This window comes from Nuphar pumila, chromosome 16 (genome assembly GCF_984573655.1).
Source record: "Nuphar pumila chromosome 16, dmNupPumi1.hap1.1, whole genome shotgun sequence".
Lineage (NCBI taxonomy): Eukaryota > Viridiplantae > Streptophyta > Magnoliopsida > Nymphaeales > Nymphaeaceae > Nuphar > Nuphar pumila.
The window spans coordinates 25424888-25445438 of record NC_143264.1 but is presented as its reverse complement, the minus strand read 5'-3'; positions in this window follow the sequence as shown (position 1 = coordinate 25445438).

The following is a 20551-nucleotide window of genomic DNA, read 5'->3' as shown; positions in this document are numbered from 1 at the left end:
GGGCTCCCCCCGGCACGGGTCCCGGGTGTCGTGGTAAAAAATGCACAGGGTATCGTGGTCAGAAAGACATATTTTTGTGCCCCGAAGATGATTATTTAAGACTCAGTCTTTGCACTGCAGGATTATCTGAGAAAGAAATCTCCTCTGGAGGAGACCATGAACATCAACCCTCCCACTCTCTCTCTCTCTCCCTTCTCTTTCTGCTTATATGCACATCCAACAGAAGATCTTACATTGCTCCATCAAGCACCGACTGACCTACACATTGACTGTTGTGGAGCCTGATTGGAAGAAATTAATGGAAAATCCAACAAGGAGCATGCCAGAATCAAGATGTGGATGTCAAGCGAGAATGGTGTTGTGCAACTCAAATAACACAAAATAATAGGGGTCTGGTTTTTAGTTAAAATGAGGAATGAAATGAGAATAGAAATCACTGAAAATTTACAGAAATAAACTAGACTCAATAACAAAGACACCACTTTTTACAGATTTGGAATATGACCTCCGATTAGGGAGATATGGCCTTGACAAGTTTGTCCTAATTCGGGTAGCGATTTACAGTGATTTGCTTACTGAACAACACTACAAATCGCTATAATGATTTGCGGAAGACACTACAAATCGCTATAGCGGTTTGCGAAAGAATCTACAAATCGCTATAGCGATTTGCTGAAGACACTACAAATCGCTATAGCGATTTACGGAAGACACTACAAATCGCTATAGAGATTTGCGATTTGTAGTGTCTTCCGCAAATCGCTATAGCGATTTGTAGTGTCTTCCGCAAATCACTATAGCGTTTCGTTGGAGACCCGAAAATGCTACAAATTGCTGTAGGAAAGTGTTCTCGTCGCGAAAATTTTCCCCGTCTTCCATTCCTTGCAGAAGAGAGAGGGAGAAAACGCTTTCGCGCTTCAAACTTGACCGGATTTTGGAAATTGTTTTGAAATACTCGCCTCCATTTTGAAAATTACGGGAAAATCCATGGGATGGGGCTCGACCTGTCGGTACGAGGTTCGACCGTTCCTGCCGCCTTTAACAGGGGTAATCGAACCAAGGACCAAAATTATGCTTGACTTAGTTAAATTATCGAAATTATGTTCTATCCTAAATGCACAGAGAATTCAGGCATGTGCTATGAGATTTTGGAAAATGTAAGTTGAGAAAACATGATGTATGCTTGGAAAACCTTTGGAGTTGAAAGATATTTCTCAGGGAAAATGGTGAAAGTCAATTTCTCAGGAAACTCAAATGAAAAGGGTTTTGAAATCATGAGAAAGTTCATAAAGATGTGGGAAAATCATGAATGAATGAAAATCCTGGGAAAATAGAAGTGATTCTTGAGAAAAAGGTGAACATTTGAAAAAGGAAACACTTCTCGGGAAAATTCGGACTTTGAGAATTTTCTTAGGAAAATGATGGAAAATTTATAGGAAAACTCTTTGGAGAAGAAAAACTGAACTTGGGAAATTGAAATCCTGGTAGTCTTAGCCTTAAAACCCTTGAAAATTGATTTTTGATTCTTGATAAAGATTGGAAAACTCCTTTTGAAGATCTTAAGGAAATAATATTTTCCAGGGAAAATCGAGGGAAACTTTGATCTTGGAAATCCAACTTAGAAGTTTCTTGAGAGACTAGTTTCCATGGAAAACTGTGAAAACTTAACTTGGGAAAACCGATTTTGGAAAATCCTCAGAGCTTCTTGAGAAATCGATTTTTTTGAGAATGAAGTTTTCTTGAGAAAATCATGGGAAAACCAATGATTTCATGATGCAAATGATATGAGTGAATGAATGCATTTTGGAAGATTTTCTAAGAAATTTGTTGGAAAATGTGTATTAAGTCAACATAAATCCTTCACATATTCTGACTGTGGCCATGAATATGTTCTGAGTTTAATCGATTTAATGCACAATGCTTTGAAAACATTGGAAATATGATGTGCATTTTAAGATAGCCTAAGAGTGTAGGCTCAATGTGACTAATAGAAAGATGATGGATTTGGGTCTCGTCCATATTCCGACTAGGGCCGTAAATATGGATTCCACCGAGTTCATCAACTCTCTAAGAGTTGGTGCACGTGTCATTCGTGTACATCCATAGTGCTTTTGAAATAAAATGCATGAATCACATAAGCAGGATATTGCATAAATTCAAACTATATGATATGCATCCTAGTCTAAGCAGAAGATTAAATCTCTTATTCCAAAATTTACATTATTACATCTCTAAATAAATGAAATAAAGGGGAATTGCAGACTTCAGCTCCTTCATTTGAATGTCCCTGCCAAACTTAGAATAAGGTTAGCTCAAATATGTGGGTTTTTCCAAAATTTTCTAATAATATCATGAAATTATTTGATTTAATTGGATATAAACCCTATTCTCATGCTTCCTTGATATTTGAAATGATGTAAATGCAAAAAATTCAGTGGAAAATAGTTTGAAATTCGGAATGGTGGTCAAAATGACCAAAATACCCCTAATTATAAAGTTATACCTTTAAAATCAGGGTTTTTTGAAGGAAAACTTGGTGAAATTGAGATTTTGAAATTCAAATTGAATCAAATGATGATGAAATGCAATATGAGGCATAATGACATGTTGCTAAACACATTAGAACTGTAAAATCAGAATTTGACATTTTGCAATTTATCTAAAATAATGAATTTTGCTTGTTTTTCGCTTGGATTTGGGTCCCGCGGGGCCCTGTTTTGATGATATGGCCAAACCGAACCTCAAATGGATTCTAAATTACACCAAATTCGGTATGAAGCATATTCCTACTCTGATAAACAGCCTAGAATGCTAAAATTCACGAAATAATATGATTTAAATGCTAAAATTTGAAGAAAATCCTAAAAATGGTGGATTTTGCCTATGGATCCGAACCAAATGCAATGCTTAATATGATAATGCAATATTTACACCATGAAAACTTCTTATAATTTTCAGACTGCTAAAGGACCCAAAATAGAACATTTTTTATTTTTACAACCTCGGGATTTGAGCCATGGTGAGTTCGGTAACATGGATTTGGTTTTGACGGAGGTAAAAATTGACCTAATCTAATATGAAATGCTAAATAAATAGAAAACAGCCATGGAAATTTCTAATATTTAACAGAGATGCGCACGACACCTATATGAATAACTTTCATGTTTATGACTTTGGCATTTGATCAACAAAAACACAGATAAAAATATAACTTTTTCTGCCTAAATCAACAGGACAGACAAATGTGACAAAACAGAGGACTGACAAGAAAAATCCGAAACAGGTATCACAGCTGTTCTAAAAATCACAGCCTTCCAGATGCAAACAGAGGACATCTCGGGCATAACTTTCACTTTTTACAGTTTTAGATTTGGAGCAACACACAAAGAGAACTCGTAGCCCTAAGTTGATCCAAAATCTTAGAAGCCCAAATCAGGCTCTGACACGTGTCCCGAGCTCTCGGATTTTGTCAGGTATTAAAAAAAATCAGAGAAAATCATGTTAAACACTAGACATTCTCCCGCGTTCATAACATCTTTTGGATCGAAAATCGGATCTCTCATGAAGGAGATCTTCATTTTAAAAGTCGGAAAAAAGTTTTTAAAACGCATCCTGGGTAACAAAACCCGACTTGCCATTTTGCATGTTTACTGCAGTAAACAAATTTACATGCTTCCGAATTTTTGGCACCCTTTTAGAGACACCTAAGGGAGCATTTCCTGATTTTTTTGGAATTTTTAACAAAATTTACACGCATGAAATGACGTGTGGACTGACTGACAAAAACAGAGAGTTATTGAAACTAAGCAGAATTGAAATAAATGCTAAATTAATCCTAATTAATTCATGAAGCATGCTAAATTAACGAAATAAAATGCAAATTAAATCTAGATAAATGCGTGAATGCTAAAAATCATCAAGGAAGCATAATCATGTAGTTTTATATATGTCGTTTTATGAGAATAGCTCAATCCATCTCTCGGATGAGCTCTTTCTTCAAACGACGCGTGAACCGAATTATGAGATGAAATCAAGAGGAAAAGAGGTGCATCTTGCTTCGTTGGGCAGCGTTGAAGCTCTGGAAATGGATTGCTACCAATGGTTTCGTTTGTCCTTCGCTCCGGGCTTCGGATGGTTCACCAAAATTGACCTATGCTTGAATCGAATTGGCCACTGCACGAACTTCACTGCACCTTCTCCAATGAGCCAAAGGGGGCGTGAATTCCAAAGTTCAAAATCAGATTTTCAAGAAGGCTAGGTTGAATTTTCAAGTTCACAAGAGCTAAAAAAAATGGTCCCCCTATGTTGGGCGTGGAGCCTTGTTTTTATAGATTTTCTAAAAAAAATTGAATTTCAAACAGGCTCAATCTGAGCCCTCCATGTGGCGCCATCTCAAGGGTGCTATTTTGATTTTTTGAGAAAATAAAATGAGAAATTTTGTGGGTGAGACACCTCAGCAGAATTTGAAAATTTTCAAAATTGGGTTTGCTTGATTTTCTCTGCAGGAGGCTCCCAGATGGCGCCACCTCAGAGGGTGCTCTCTTGGAGTTTGAAATTCAAAATTGCCTTTTGTAGGGAGCCCTCAGGTGGCGCCACCTCATGGGGCTATTTTTATTAAAAGAATAAAATAAATAAAAGAGAGGAAGCCAAGTGGGGCTCTGGATTGGGGCCACCTCAAAAGGTGTTCTGAGGTGTAAAGCTGAAAACAATAGGAGCATGCCATGTGGCGCTATCTCTGGAGGCTTTTGACATGTGTTAGAAAGACAGGAGTGGAAGAAGCAGATTGTGCCACCTCAGAGGAATTCAAATCCTACTTTTTCTGCAAGAAAGGAGAGGCTGACATGTGGCACCGCCTCAGAAGGAGATTTGAATTTCAAATGGCGGTTGGCCCTGGAGGAATGGAGGGTGGACATGTGGCGCCACCTCAGGGCGGCTCCTACAATGCCATGTGGCAGGAGAACAGGACTGGAATAAGCAGAATGCGCCACCTCAGAGGGGGGGGGGGGTTTCCTACTTTTTCTGATGCAAGGAGGTCTGGACATGTGGCGGACAAGTGTCAGCTGTCTGGAGAAGTTGTCTCAAATGGTGCCACCTCAGAGGAGAATTTGAATTTAAAATGGAGGTTGGCCCTGGAGGAATGAAGGATGAACATGTGGCGCCACCTCAGGGTGGCTCCTACAATGCCATGTGGCAAGAGGGAGGAAAAGGAGGGAAAGGGACACGTGGCACCATCTCAAAAAATGAATTTAGGGAGGAGACTTCAGGATTTGCGCCACCTCAGCCTGGAGTTTGAATATTTGAATTGTTGTTTTTTTCTGAAGGAGGCAGAAAGTGACATGTGTCACTTGCTTTTTCTGAAGAAAGCAGAGAGAGACACGTGTCCCTTGCTTTTTCTTAGAAGAGCAGAGGGTGACATGTGTCACTTGCTTTTTCTGAAGAAAGCAGGGAGTGACATGTGTCTTCTACTTTTTTTGAAGGAAGCTGGAGATGACATGTGTCATCTACTTTTCTGAGAAAAATAGGTGGGAGACATGTGTCATCTGCTTTTTCTGAAAGGAGCAGAGATTGACACGTGTTGCTTGCTTTTCCTGAGGAAAGGAGAGAGTGACATGTGTCACTTGCAGGAGACATAATTCAAATGGTGCCACCTCAGTGAAAAATAGTTTAAAATTCGGAATGGTGGTCAAAATGACCAAAATACCCCTAATTATAAAGTTATACCTTTAAAATCAGGGTTTTTTGAAGGAAAACTTGGTGAAATTGAGATTTTGAAATTCAAATTGAATCAAATGATGATGAAATGCAATATGAGGCATATTGACATGCTGCTAAACACATTAGGACTGTAAAATCAGAATCTGACATTTTGCAATTTATCCAAAATAATGAATTTCGCTTGTTTTTCGCTTAGATTCGGGTCCCGCGGGGCCCTGTTTTGATGATATGGCCAAACCGAACCTCAAATGGATTCTAAATTATACTAAATTCGGTATTAAGCATATTCCTACTCTGATAAACAGCCTAGAATGCTAAAATTTATGAAATGATATGATTTAAATGCTAAAATTTGAAGAAAATCATAAAAATGGTGGATTTTGCCTATAGATCCGAACCAAATGCAATGCTTAATATGATAATGAAATATTTACATCATGAAAACTTCTGATATTTTTCATACTGATAAAGGACCCAAAATGGAACATTTTTGGTTTTTACAGCCTCGGGATTTGAGCCATGGTGAGTTCGGTAACATGGATTTGGTTCTGACGGAGTTAAAAATCAACCTAATCTAATATGAAATGCTAAATAAATATAAAAAAGCCATGGAAATTTCTAATATTTAATAGAGATGCTCACGACACCTATATGGACAACTTTCGTGTTCATGACTTTGGCATTTGATCAACAGAAACACAGATAAAAATATAACTTTTTCTGCCTAAATCAACAGAACAGACAAATGTGACAAAACAGAGGACTGACAAGAAAAATCCGAAACAGGTATCACAGCTGTTCTAAAACTCACAGGCTTCCATATAAAAACAGAGGACATCTCGGGAATAACTTTCACTTTTTACAGTTTCGGATTTGGAGCAATACACAAAGAGAACTTGTAGCCCTAAGTTGATCTAAAATCTCAGAGGCCCAAATCAGGCTCTGACATGTGTCCCGAGCTCTCGGATTTTTTCAGATATTAAAAAAAATTAGAAAAATTTGAGAAAATCATGTGAAACACTAGACATTCTCCCTCGTTCAGAACATCTTTTGGATCAAAAATCGGATCTCCCATGAGGGAGATCTGGATTTTACAAGTCGGAAAAGAGTTTTTAAAACGCATCCCCGGTAACAAAACCCGACTTGCCATTTTTCATGTTTACCGCAGTAAACAAATTCACATGCTTCCGAATTTTTGGCACATTTCTAGGGACACCTAAGGGAGCATTTCCTGATTTATTTAAAATTTTTAACAAAATTTACACGCATGAAATGACGTGTGGACTGACTCACAAAAACAGAGAGTTACTGAAACTAAGCAGAATTGAAATAAATGCTAAATTAATCCTAATTAATTCATGAAGCATGCTAAATTAACGAAATAAAATGCAAATTAAATCTAGATAAATGCGTGAATGCTAAGAAACATCAAGGAAGCATAATCATGTAGTTTTATATATGTCGTTTTATGAGAATAGCTCAATCCATCTCTCGGATGAGCTCTTTCTTCAAACGACGCGTGAACCGAATTATGAGATGAAATCAAGAGGAAAAGAGGTGCATCTTGCTTCGTTGGGCAGCGTTGAAGCTCTGGAAAGGGATTGCTACCAATGGTTTCGTTTGTCCTTCGCTCCGAGCTTCGGATGGTTCACCAAAATTGACCTATGCTTGAATCGAATTGGCCACTGCACGAACTTCACTGCACCTTCTCCAATGAGCCAAAGGGGGCGTGAATTCCAAAGTTCAAAATCAGATTTTCAGGAAGGCTAGGTCGAATTTCCAAGTTCACAAGAGCTAAAAAAAATGGTCCCCCGATGCTGGGCGTGGAGCCTTGTTTTTATAGATTTTCTAAAAAAAATTGAATTTCAAATAGGCTCAATCTGAGCCCTCCATGTGGCGCCATCTCAGGGGTGCTATTTTGATTTTTTGAGAAAATAAAATCGGAAATTTTGTAGGTGAGACACCTCAGCAGAATTTGAAAATTTTCAAAATTGGGTTTGCTTGATTTTCTCTGCAGGAGGCTCCCAGATGGCGCCACCTCAGAGGGTGCTCTCTTGGAGTTTGAAATTCAAAATTGCCTTTTGTAGGGAGCCCTCAGGTGACGCCACCTCATGGGGCTATTTTTATTAAAAGAATAAAATAAATAAAAGAGAGGAAGCCAAGTGGGGCTCAGGATTGGGGCCACCTCAAAAGGTGTTCTGAGGTGTAAAGCTGGAAACAATAGGAGCATGCCACGTGGCGCTATCTTTAGAGGCTTTTGACATGTGTCAGAAAGACAGGAGTGGAAGAAGCAGATTGTGCCACCTCAGAGGAATTCAAATCCTACTTTTTCTGCAAGAAAGGTGAGGCTGACATGTGGCGCCGCCTCAGAAGGAGATTTGAATTTCAAATGGCGGTTGGCCCTGGAGGAATGGAGGGTGGACATGTGGCGCCACCTCAGGGCGGCTCCTACAATGCCATGTGGCAGGAGAACAGGACTGGAATAAGCAGAATGCGCCACCTCAGAGGGGGGGGGGGTTTCCTACTTTTTCTGATGCAAGGAGGTCTGGACATGTGGCGGACAAGTGTCAGCTGTCTGGAGAAGTTCTCTCAAATGGTGCCACCTTAGAGGAGAATTTGAATTTAAAATGGAGGTTGGCCCTGGAGGAATGAAGGATGAACATGTGGCACCACCTCAGGGTGGCTCCTACAATGCCATGTGGCAAGAGGGAGGAAAAGGAGGGAAAGGGACACGTGGCACCATCTCAAAAAATGAATTTAGGGAGGAGACTTCAGGGTTTGCGCCACCTCAGCCTGGAGTTTGAATATTTGAATTGTTGCTTTTTTCTGAAGGAGGCAGAAAGTGACATGTGTCACTTGCTTTTTCTGAAGAAAGCAGAGAGAGACACGTGTCCCTTGTTTTTTCTGAGAAGAGCAGAGGGTGACATGTGTCACTTGCTTTTTCTGAAGAAAGCAGGGAGTGACATGTGTCTTCTACTTTTTCTGAAGGAAGCTGGAGATGACATGTGTCATCTACTTTTCTGAGAAAAATAGGAGGGAGACATGTGTCATCTGCTTTTTCTGAAAAGGGCAGAGATTGACACGTGTCGCTTGCTTTTCCTGAGGAAAGGAGAGAGTGACATGTGTCACTTGCAGGAGACATAATTCAAATGGTGCCACCTCAGGGGAGACAAGCCTACCTTTTTCTGGAGGGAGCTAGGAGTGACACGTGTCTCCTACTTTTCTGAGAAAAGTAGGGAGAGACATGTGTCAGGCTACTTTTCTGAAGGAGGGAGAGGTTAACACGTGTCCTCTGCAGGAGACACACTTCAAGTGGCGCCACCTCAGAGGAGACAAGCTCCACTTTTCCTGGACAGGACAACCTATGACACTTGGCATCTCTTGGTGATCTTTGGAATGACACATGGCGCAGGATGGATATGGTGGATACTGACACATGGCAGATAAATGGGAGGAGAGAGAAAAGACACTTGGCATCGAAATGGGAGGAGAGAGAAAAGACAAGTGGCACCAATCCAGGGGACAAGGCTGTTATATTTTTGGGTTTTTCAAAATTCAAAATTTTTAAAAGAAAAGCCTGTGTGACACCACCTCAATGTGGGTCCCACATTGCTTCTTTATTTCAATAAGGATAAAACAACAAAACCTCTTTTTGGAATTTTTATAAAATCTGAACTAATTGGTAAAACATAAATTTTTGAAAAGAGTTGGCCTCTGTAGGGCGATTTTGTAAAAGAAGGATTTTGGAAATTGCTGACAAGGCGGCAAAATCTGAGATAAAGTCGATGAAATCCATATTGAAACTATCCAGATCGTTTTCTTGAGAAAATATTTTGAAATTCAGAGTCCTGGGGGTAGAATGGGAAGAATTGATAATTTTGAAGACCCAGGGTTTTGAAATCGATTTTGAAAAAAGTTGAAATTCGAATCTAGATTGAAAATTTTGAAATCGAGAGTTCTGGATCTCGAAATGACATGTTGTGCAGTAAAGTGATATGAAATGCTCACGCAATGCTATGTAATGACATGTCTTATGAAATGTAATCCTGAATAGGGATTTGGAGATTCTCGTCTCCTGTTAGGAGTAGAATTTTGAACATCTGAGCTAAAAATAGAGAAATTTTGAGAGTTGCAGATGTAATTTAGACTTCTGTAAGGTCCGGGCTCAGAAAATGAGCATTTTGCCCTCCGGCGATTTCAGAGGCTGGAAGCTGATGCTTGGTGGAAGTGTTGGAGAGGTGAATGAAAATTTGGGGTGTTTAAAGATGCCCCTCTTTGCTACTAAGCCGGCTTGTGGCCGAGCTTAGTGGCAAAGAAAAACACACCAAATTTGGGCTATATAAAAAAAAAACGGCCCTGTTAGAAGGATCTGACTCGGTATGAAGAAATTAGCCCGAGGAAGATGGTAGATATGAAGCGAAGAATAAAGAGGAAACGATTGGCTTTATGAGAGTGAAATTCAGGTTTTGCCCTTAACCTGGATGAGACAGAAATATCTCGCATGGAACGAAGCTCAGGTTTGAACCCTTGACCTGATTGAGGAATGAAATATCTCATCGAAATGAGACTCAGGTTTGTACCCTTAACCTGATCGGGCAGAGAATGAAATACCTCTTTGAGTGAGGCTCAGGTTTATACCCTTATTCTGATTGGGCGGAAACTGGAATATTTGGAAGGTGAATAAGACAACTTTTCTTGAAGAGGAACGAGGCGACGAAAATGGAATTATAAGAGGCAATTTTGGAAGATGATCAAAACGATCATTGTGAAATATGAATAAGGTAAGTATTAAGACGACTCATTCGACAACGTGAAAGATGGACATGGCAATCTTTTGACAAGAATAAGGTAACTCTTTTGGCAACGCGAAAGACAGATAAGGCAAACTCTTTTAGAGAAGAGTAAGGCAACTCTTTTGACAACGCAAAAGATGAATAAGGCAATTTTTTCCAACAAAGAATAAGGCAACTCTTTCGGCAATGCGAAAGACAGACAAGGCAAACTCTTTCAGAGAAGAGTAAGGCAACTCTTTTGACAATGCAAAAGATGAACGCTGGCGATCTAAAGGAACAAGGCGATTCTTTCAACAACGCGAAAGATGACAAAGGCACTCCCTAAGGAACAATGTGATTCTTTCAACAACGCGAAAGATGACAAAGGTAATCCAAAGGAACAAGGCGATTCTTTCGACAACACGAAAGATGACAAAGGGTAATCCAAAGGAATAAGGCGATTCTTTCGACAACGCGAAAGATGACAAAGGTAATCCAAAGGAACAAGGCGATTCTTTCGACAACGCGAAAGATGATAAAGGCAATCCAAAGGAATAAGGCTAGTCTTTCGACAACGCGAAAGATGATAAGGCGATCCAAAGGGGTAAGGCGATTCTTTCGACAACGCGAAAGATGATAAGGCGATCCAAAGGAGTAAGGCGATTCTTTCGACAACGCGAAAGATGATAAGGCGATCCAAAGGAGAAAGGCGATTCTTTCGACAATGCGAAAGACGAATAAGGTGATCCTTTTAGAAAGGAGAAGACGAATCTCTCGACAAAGCGAAAGACGAGTAAGGCGATCCTTTCAGAAAGGCGAAGGCGAATCTCTCGACAAAGCGAAAGACGAGTAAGGTGATCCTTTTAGAAAGGCGAAGGCAAATCTCTCTACAAAGCGAAAGACGAGTAAGGTGATCCTTTTAGAAAGGAGAAGGCGTGTCTCTCAACAAAGCGAAAGATGCTAAAGGCTATCCTTTCGGAGAGAATGCTAATCTTTCAACAACGTGAAAGACAATAAAGGCTATCCTTTCGGAGATAAGGCTGATCTTTCAACAATGTGAAAGGCGACAAAGGAAAATCTCTCGAAGGGGTCAAGATACATCAATATGGACATCAAGCTCTCACTTAACGTCAGGATAGCTAGAAAATATTGTCAAAATGTTGAAAATTTTGTTGATTCAAAGTAATTGAAAATGATGCTCATTGTCGTGAAAATATTCCTTCTTTTCTACCTGAAGTATTACCTCCAAACAGGGTTGACTTAATAGAGTCAAGATTTTGAATCCAAATTGCTTGCGATTGACCTTCTTCAAAGAAGTTATCAATTTCCTTGATATGAACAGGAAAGATAATTTGATATTATGAAAGCAATTGATGAAAGAGTATTGATAATAGAATTTCACAAATTTAAAGAAGATTCTTGATAGATTTGGCAGTTTGATATTCTGGGAGCTTCTCTCATGATAATCTTTCTACACTCTTTCGGGCTCTTTTGGGCTTTGGCTACATTCTCCTTCATTTTGAAGGTGTTCCGACTTTTCCTCTCTTGCTCTCTTTTTGAAAAGGGTACGTCACAAACTCTGTCAACTTGAAGATGTTTCGATCCTTCTTTGACGGTATTGGCTTATTGGCTAGAGATTTTTGAAGGATAGCTGAAATTAAATATCTTTTAGGGATTGTCGGTAGGTTCATCGCATCTGCCTTCATCTCGACAGTGCTTTGGACTTTCCCTGGAAGGATCTATCACAAACTCCGTCATCTTGGAGATGTTTTAAATCTTCTTTGGCCCCGGGGGTCTACTCGCTTAATTCGCCTTCATCTTGACGACAAGTGAGAGATCCCTTTTGCGGATATTTAATTGCAGCTTAAGTGATTTTGAGGAGACAGTGCTTGGATGAATTCTCTCTTTTTCTAGCGCTCAGGATATTTCCACTGCCTCATTTTCACAAGAATGGTCTTTAAAAATGTGCCATTGACTGCGATCAATATCAATCATCTATGGCTTTACAAAACATTGAATCTTCTTTTCTAGCCATATCGAGGATTTATCCTTCATCCTTTTGGTTTGCCAATAGAAAGAATTTGGATTTTGAATCCTTCTTCACAAAAGTTTTGCCTTTTTGGAAGTAATATTGTAGGTAAACTGAGGTAAAACTTTATGGAATAAAATTCTGAAATCAACAGGTAATTGATTGACAAATTGACAAAGTGTTCTTGAAATCCTTAGTAAAAGAGATCGCTTGACATCCGAGTTGACACATCCCTGACGATGGTACTCAATTTTGAAGGTAAGTCCTGGCATAAGGCTGGATTTTGAAGGTAAGCCTAACTCAAAAGTTCGTTTTGAAAGACCATCTGAATCAGGACTCAGGTTTTACAGGGAAAGCTGAAAGAATCGAGTCGAAACTCGAGTCTTCGAAGGAAAGCTAGGAAGTTTGGTTTCTAAGGAGATAAAGTTCGGGTCGAAACCCAAATCTTCAAAGGAAAAACTAGGCCAATTCAGATTTTTGAGTCGAAACTCAGATATTCAAAGGAAAGTTCGAGTCGGGGCTCGAATCTCAAAGGAAAACTGAGAAGTTCAGATTTTGAAGGAAAGAAAACTTGAGTTAAAACTCAAATCTTCAAAGGAAAGCTGTAAAGTTCGAGTCAGAGCTCGAATCTCAAAAGGAAACTGGAAAGTTTAGATCTTGAAGGAAAGAAGACTTGAGTTAAAACTCAAATCTTCAAAGGAAAGATGGAAAGTTCGAGTCAGGGCTCGAATCTCAAAAGGAAACTGGAAAGTTTAGATTTTGAAGGAAAGAAAACTTGAGTTAAAACTCAAATCTTCGAAGGAAAGCAGGAAAGTTCGAGTCAAGGCTCGAATCTCAAAGGAAAATCTTTAATCAGAAGATTGAATTTTTGAAAATCGATAGTGCGAGAGCTGGGATTGAAAGTTTTGGGAATGGCCAGTTCGAGGACTGGATTACTTGACTTGCAATGAAAAAGACCATCATATTTAGATGTATGTGGTCTGATTTTCAAGATTAACCCCTTATCCTGAACGGGGATATGGATAGAAATTGGAAAATCATGGAAAATGATTCAGGTTTATCCCTTAACCTAAAGGGGAAAAAAATGGATGCAGAATTAATGCAAAATGGAATGCAAATGCACATGAAATGTAAATGAATGCAAAATTAATGTGAGTGGGTGCATATACATGCAAAATGAGAGATTGGTTTATCCTGCCTGCATACAGAATGTTTGAAAACAAATTTTCAAAAGATGCCCCAGTGTAACTGGGAAGAGGGAATAAAATTTAAAGAAGGCTCTCTACAGGACTCTGCAGGGCAAAGACAGGATCAAATTTTGAGGAAACTTTTTGGATTTTTGGAGGAAAAATATTAAGGAAAATATGGTAGACCATTGGAAGAGTATCCCATTACTAGGGATTGAGTCGTCATAAGGATTACGACAATTGTGTTGTCATCCTTTTGCAAGGGAAATGAACAATGGAAAATGTGCCTTGTTACCTAGGCGAGGTCGTCAACCACGAGAAAAACACTATTTTTGAAGGAAAGAGATATTTCTTGGAAAAACAATCCGCAAATAGATTTAGAATAAGGAGAAGGCAAAAGAGAAGATGGATAAACATTTTTCATTGCAATAATCAAGGTATGCCTGAGAAAAATAAGATGAAGAATTTTGCAAATAGACAAAAGAATTGAAAATCCAATGAGAGAAGACATGATTTTTTGAAAAATTGCAGGCAGGATAAAAATGCAACTGAAAATTCAAGATCCAGTAGAACGGGAGAATAGAAAATCACCTGGAGTTTTGAAAGAAATTGGATATTTGAGAAAATCATCCAGGGTTTGAGAAAATAAAGGGAAAAGATGAGAATATGGATATTTGAAAATATTTTTGGGAAAATATGAGGGAAATAAAGGTAACATACAAGCAATCACACCCTGCACAAACATTTATGCACATTCAACACTCCCTAAAAGGCTAACTCTAGATGCATTATTTTGAAAACAACTGTAGGACCCTAATCCTAACTCTAGGTTCAAATCATCTTTGTCCAATCCAGTTACGTTGATATACCCGAATTGAAATCCGAGGTACGTGGCATATAATTTCAACTCCGGTTCTAAGGTAAGGTTTTCCAACATCCTTGAGCGCCTACCGATATACTTCGGACTGTGGCCCGCGGTACGTGGTAGGGGGGCGTTAACCCAAATAATTGGCCCAGTTGTGAGGCTCTGTCCCGAACTAGGGTTCTGGAAGAGAGCCCAGCAACGTGAAGATCGGGTAATGATAGGTAAGGGAGATTTTGAAAAATGATCACATGCAAGAAATAGAGGGTTCTAAATCCTAGAGAGATAGATTTTTGAAAATCTTTGAAGAAGCACACATTGTTGCATTCAGATCCTAAATTGAGGAGAGTTGTATTTAGACCTAAGTCTATGTGAGCATGAAAATATCTCCTCAATATAGTCCTACCAAACCATGCCTAGTCTATATGCAGTCAATGTCAGCTAGGTCAGAATCTAGGCTCCTAGGTTCGCATGATATCAAAAGTAAAGAGCTGACATTTTGTGAACATAATTTCGATAATTGAACTAAGTCAAGCATAATTTTAATCAGACAATGACAGGTCCCATCTCGGTCGCCAAACCTGTTATCGTCGCAAAATTTTTCCCCGTCTTCCCTTCCTTGCGGAAGAGAGAGAGAGGGAAGCGCTTTCGCGATTCAAACTTGACCGGATTTTGGAAATTGTTTTGAAATACTCGCCTCCGTTTTGAAAATTGCGGGAAAATCCATGGGATGTGGCTCGACCTGTCGATACGAGGTTCGACCGTTCCAGCCGCCTTTAACAGGGGTAATCGAACCAAGGACCAAAATTGTGCTTGACTTAGTTAAATTATCGAAATTATGTTCTATCCTAAATGCACAGAGAATTCAGACATATGCTATGCGATCTTGGAAAATGTAAGTTGAGAAAACATGATGTATGCTTGGAAAACCTTTGGAGTTGAAAGATATTTCTCAGGGAAAATGGTGAAAGTTAATTTCTCAGGAAACTCAGATGAAAAGGGTTTTGAAATCATGAGAAAGTTCATAAAGATGTGGAAAAATCATGAATGGATGAAAATCCTGGGAAAATAGAAGTGATTCTTGAGAAAAATGTGAACATTTGAAAAAGGAAACACTTCTCGGGAAAATTCGGACTTTGAGAATTTTCTTAGGAAAATGATGGAAAATTTATAGGAAAACTCTTTGGAGAAGAAAAACTGAACTTGGGAAATTGAAATCCTGGGAGTCTTAGCCTTAAAACCCTTGAAAATTGATTTTTGATTCTTGATAAAGATTGGAAAACTCCTTTTGAAGATCTTAAGGAAATAATATTTTCCACGGAAAATCGAGGGAAACTTTGATCTTGGAAATCCAACTTAGAAGTTTCTTGAGAGACTAGTTTCCATGGAAAACTGTGAAAACTTAACTTGAGAAAACCGATTTTGGAAAATCCTCAGAGTTTCTTGAGAAATCGATTTTTTTGAGAATGAAGTTTTCTTGAGAAAATCATGGGAAAACCAATGATTTCATGATGCAAATGATATGAGTGAATGAATGCATTTTAGAAGATTTTCTAAGAAATTTGTTGGAAAATGTGTATTAAGTCAACATAAATCCTTCACATATTCTGACTGTGGCCATGAATATGTTCCGAGTTTAATCGATTTAATGCACAATGCTTTGAAAACATTGAAAATATGATGTGCATTTTAAGATAGCCTAAGAGTGTAGGCTCAATGTGACTAGTAGAAAGATGATGGATTTGGGTCTCGTTCATATTCCGACTAGGGCCAGTAAATATGGATTCCACCGAGTTCATCAACTCCCTAAGAGTTGGTGCACGTGCCATTCGTGTACATCCATAGTGCTTTTGAAATAAAATGCAGTAATCACATAAGCAGGATATTGCATAAATTCAAACTATATGATATGCATCCTAGTCTAAGCAGAAGATTAAATCTCTTATTCCAAAATTTACATTATTACATCACTAAATAAATGAAATAAAGGGGAATTGCAGACTTCATCTCCTTCATTTGAATGTCCTTGCCAAACTTAGAATAAGGTTAGCTCAAATATGTGGGTTTTTCCAAGATTTTCCAATAATATCATGAAATTATTTGATTTAATTGGATATAAACCCTATTCTCATGCTTCCTTGATATTTGAAATGATGTAAATGCAAAAAATTCAGTGGAAAATAGTTTGAAATTCGGAATGGTGGTCAAAATGACCAAAATACCCCTAATTATAAAGTTATACCTTTAAAATCAGGGTTTTTTGAAGGAAAACTTGGTGAAATTGAGAATTTGAAATTCAAATTGAATCAAATGATGATGAAATGCAATATGAGGCATAATGACATGCTGCTAAACACATTAGGACTGTAAAATCAGAATTTGACATTTTGCAATTTATCCAAAATAATGAATTTTGCTTGTTTTTCGCTTAGATTCGGGTCCCGCGGGGCCCTGTTTTGATGATATGGCCAAACCAAACCTCAAATGGATTCTAAATTACACCAAATTCGGTATGAAGCATATTCCTACTCTGATAAACAGCCTAGAATGCTAAAATTTATGAAATGATATGATTTAAATGTTAAAATTTGAAGAAAATCCTAAAAATGGTGGATTTTGCCTATGGATCCGAACCAAATGCAATGCTTAATATGATAATGCAATATTTACACCATGAAAACTTCTGATATTTTGCATACTGATAAAGGACCCGAAATGAAACATTTTTGGTTTTTATAGCCTCGGGATTTGAGCCATGGTGAGTTCGGTAACATGGATTTGGTTCTGACGGAGGTAAAAATCGACCTAATCTAATATGAAATGCTAAATAAATAGAAAACAGCTATGGAAATTTCTAATATTTAACAAAAATTCTCACGACACCTATATGAACAACTTTTTTGTTCATGACTTTGGCATTTGATCTACAGAAACACAGATAAAAATATAACTTTTTCTGCCTAAATCAACAGGATAGACAAATGTGACAAAACAGAGGACTGACAAGAAAAATCCGAAACAGGTATCACAGCTGTTCTAAAACTCACAGGCTTCCAGATGCAAACAGAAGACATTTCGGGCATAACTTTCACTTTTCACAGTTTTGGATTTGGAGCAACACACAAAGAGTACCCGTAGCCCTAAGTTGATCCAAAATCTCAATGGCCCAAATCAGGCTCTGACACGTGTCCCGAGCTCTCGGATTTTGTCAGATATTAAAAAAAATCGGAAACATCTGAGAAAATCATGTGAAACACTAGACATTCTCCCGCGTTCAGAACATCTTTCAGATCGAAAATCGGATCTCCCATTAGGGATATCTTGATTTTACAATTCGGAAAAGAGTTTTTAAAATGCATCCCAGGTAACAAAACCCGACTTTCCATTTTGCATGTTTACCACAGTAAACAAATTGACATGCTTCCGAATTTTTATAACATTTCTAGGGACACCTAAGGGAGAATTTTCTGATTTTTTTGGAATTTTTAACAAAATTTACATGCATGAAATGACGTGTGGACTGACTGACAAAAACAGAGAGTTACTGAAACTAAGCAGAATTGAAATAAATGCTAAATTAATCGTAATTAATTCATGAAGCATGCTAAATTAACGAAATAAAATGCAAATTAAATCTAGATAAATGCGTGAATGCTAAAAATCATCAAGGAAGCATAATCATGTAGTTTTATATATGTCATTTTATGAGAATAGCTCAATCCATCTCTCGGATGAGCTCTTTCTTCAAACGACGCGTGAACCGAATTATGAGATGAAATCAAGAGGAAAAGAGGTGCATCTTGCTTCGTTGGGCAGTGTTGAAGCTCTGGAAAGGGATTGCTACCAATGGTTTCGTTTGTCCTTCGCTCCGGGCTTCGGATGGTTCACCAAAATCGACCTATGCTTGAATCGAATTGGCCACTGCACGAACTTTACTGCACCTTCTCCAATGAGCCAAAGGGGGCGTGAATTCCAAAGTTCAAAATCAGATTTTCAGGAAGGCTAGGTCGAATTTCCAAGTTCACAAGAGCTAAAAAAAAATGGTCCCCCTATGCTGGGCGTGGAACATTGTTTTTATAGATTTTCTAAAAAAATTTGAATTTCAAACAGGCTCAATCTGAGCCCTCCATGTGGTGCCATCTCAGGGGTGCTATTTTGATTTTTTGAGAAAATAAAATGGGAAATTTTGTGGGTGAGACACCTCAGCAGAATTTGAAAATTTTCAAAATTGGGTTTGCTTGATTTTCTCTGCAGGAGGCTCCCAGATGGTGCCACCTCAGAGGGTGCTCTCTTGGAGTTTGAAATTCAAAATTGCCTTTTGTAGGGAGCCCTCAGGTGGTGCTACCTCATGGGGCTATTTTTATTAAAAGAATAAAATAAATAAAAGAGAGGAAGCCAAGTGGGGCTCTGGATTGGCGCCACCTCAAAAGGTGTTCTGAGGTGTAAAGCTGGAAACAATAGGAGCATGCCACGTGGCGCTATCTCTGGAGGCTTTTGACATGTGTCAGAAGGACAGGAGTGGAAGAAGCAGATTGTGCCACCTTAGAGGAATTCAAATCCTACTTTTTCTGCAGGAAAGGAGAGGCTGACATGTGGCGCCGCCTCAGAAGGAGATTTGAATTTCAAATGGCGGTTGGCCCTGGAGGAATGGAGGGTGAACATGTGGCGCCACCTCAGGGCGGCTCCTACAATGCCATGTGGCAGGAGAACCAGACTGGAATAAGCAGAATGCGCCACCTCAGAGGGGGGTTTTCCTACTTTTTCTGATGCAAGGAGGTCTGGACATGTGGCGGACAAGTGTCAGCTGTCTGGAGAAGTTCTCTCAAATGGCGCCACCTCAGAGGAGAATTTGAATTTCAAATGGAGGTTGGCCCTGGAGGAATGAAGGATGAACATGTGGCACCACCTCAGGGTGGCTCCTACAATGCCATGTGGCAAGAGGGAGGAAAAGGAGGGAAAGGGACACGTGGCACCATCTCAAAAAATGAATTTAGGGAGGAGACTTCAGGATTTGCGCCACCTCAGCCTGGAGTTTGAATATTTGAATTGTTGCTTTTTTCTGAAGGAGGCAGAAAGTGACATGTGTCATTTGCTTTTTCTGAAGAAAGCAGAAAGAGACACGTGTCCCTTGCTTTTTCTAAGAAGAGCAGAGGGTGACATGTGTCACTTGCTTTTTCTGAAGAAAGCAGGGAGTGACATGTGTCTTCTACTTTTTCTGAAGGAAGCTGGAGATGACATGTGTCATCTACTTTTCTGAGAAAAATAGGAGGGAGACATGTGTCATCTGCTTTTTCTGAAAGGAGCAGAGATTGACACGTGTCGCTTGCTTTTCCTGAGGAAAGGAGAGAGTGACATGTGTCACTTGCAGGAGACATAATTTAAATGGTGCCACCTCAGGGGAGACAAGCCTACCTTTTTCTGGAGGGAGCTAGGAGTGACACGTGTCTCCTACTTTTCTGAGAAAAGTAGGGAGAGACATGTGTCAGGCTACTTTTCTGAAGGAGGGAGAGGTTGACACGTGTCCTCTGCAGGAGACACACTTCAAGTGGTGCCACCTCAGAGGAGACAAGCTCCACTTTTCCTGGACAGGACAACCTATGACACTTGGCATCTCCTTGTGATCTTTGGAATGACACATGGCACAAGATGGATATGGTGGATACTGACACATGGCAGATAAATGGGATGACATGTGGCGGCTTCTTAAGGTAGCCCCACACTGACACTTGGCATGGAAATGGGAGGAGAGAGAAAAGGCAAGTGATACCAATCCAGGGGACAAGGCTCCTATATTTTTGGGTTTTTCAAAATTCAATTTTTTCAAAAGAAAAGCCTGTGTGACACCACCTCAATGTGGGTCCCACATTGCTTCTTTATTTCAATAAGGATAAAACAACAAAACCTCTTTTTGGAATTTTTATAAAATCTGGACTAATTGGTAAAACATAAATTTTTGAAAAGAGTTGGCCTCTGTAGGGCGATTTTG